The sequence below is a fragment of the Malurus melanocephalus genome, unplaced genomic scaffold, assembly GCF_030028575.1.
Source record: "Malurus melanocephalus ecotype Western Australia unplaced genomic scaffold, MMel_1.1 scaffold_1644, whole genome shotgun sequence".
Taxonomy (NCBI): Eukaryota; Metazoa; Chordata; class Aves; order Passeriformes; family Maluridae; genus Malurus; species Malurus melanocephalus.
In genome coordinates this window covers 23517-24937 of record NW_026624876.1, presented here as the reverse complement: position 1 = coordinate 24937, position 1421 = coordinate 23517, and positions in this window count along the sequence as shown.

The following is a 1421-nucleotide window of genomic DNA, read 5'->3' as shown; positions in this document are numbered from 1 at the left end:
CATGGTAAGACATGCTTGATTCCTCATGGTTCCAAGGCCAGTGGGAGATTTGTCAAGTCTGGAAAAAAAGGAGGCCAAAGGCCTCATGCTTCTCTCCACCTTTTTAGGAGGGAAAGTGGAGAAGGATATTCAGAAGGATATTCTCCCTGGTACACAGTGATCGGTTGTGTGGCAACAGTGAGGAGCTGCACCCGAGGAGGTTTAGGCTGGATGTTTAAGAGCATTTCCTTACTGAGAGAGTAGCAAAGCACAGACGAAGGCATCCTAGAGAGGTGGTCAATGACTTCAGCTTGTCAGTGTTTAAGAGGCATTTGGATGTCTTTTGAGACATGCTGCAAATTTTGTTCAACCCAGAATCTAGCCAGGCAATTGGACTAGACCATCACTGTAGCTCACTTTCATTTGAAAGTCTTCTTTTCTCTCTCCCCTGCCCTCCACTCCTCACCTATGAGAGAAGCCAGGCACAGCAAGACACCGTTTTCCTAACCCCAGGCAGGCACAGCCCACTCACTGACTCTCCCCTTGCACACACACTTATGTGCTGTGACACACATAAACATACAGCAGGGGAGGAAGCTCATGTAGCTCAGGCACACCCCAAGTTCTCTCGCTGTGGTCCCTCCAAGGTGCAGTAACAGAGTGCGCTGTCCCCAAGCTCCAGCTGATTGTCAGTGTCCTGGAGCTCTCATGAGCCCGGCAGGARAACCTCTTGTGGCAAAARGGGCTGTGCGCCTGTAGGAGCTCCACAGCCCYGGCACTGCAGCAAACACTGCAGGGSYTCACCAGGACACTGCTGATACCAGGCCATGTCAGTACAGGAGGCGTTGGAGCTGTAAGTGCAACGGAGGGTCCCAGTGTTCCCTGCGGCCACCASACTKMAGCGCTTGTTGCTTGGATCTCATCACCCTGAAATGCAYYGGAAAGAACAGCAGGCCCATTGCATCACTGCTTTGCTGTCAGTGCTGCGAGGAGATGGCCTCAAAAGGCACAAAGGAAGGCGGCCAAATGTGCTATCAGTGCTGAGCAACTTCGAGTACCCCAGTTAAAAAGAAAATCAAGGGAAAGCAGAGGGGGACTCGAGTCAGGAAGAGTGACCAAGATGGTGGGTGAGAAGCCCTTGGAACCTTTCTAGACTAAAACCCTGTATTTGAGGCTCAGGATATGTCATTTGTCATTGGGGGAAGGGAGCTGTGAAGAAAGGCCAGAACCAGCTGCAATGMACAGTGATGGCCCCTGATTCCTTGGGAACAGCCCTGACCTACCTCAGAATTCTCCATGTTCAAATCTCATGGACCCTGTGCTCAGTGCCTCAGGTTTTTGTTAAGGCACAGCTGGATTTCCTGTCCCCGTGTGAAATGGCACAGAAGTACCTTGCAGAGTCCTGGGGCTGCAGGGCCCACAGGGACAGGGATGACTCGGAC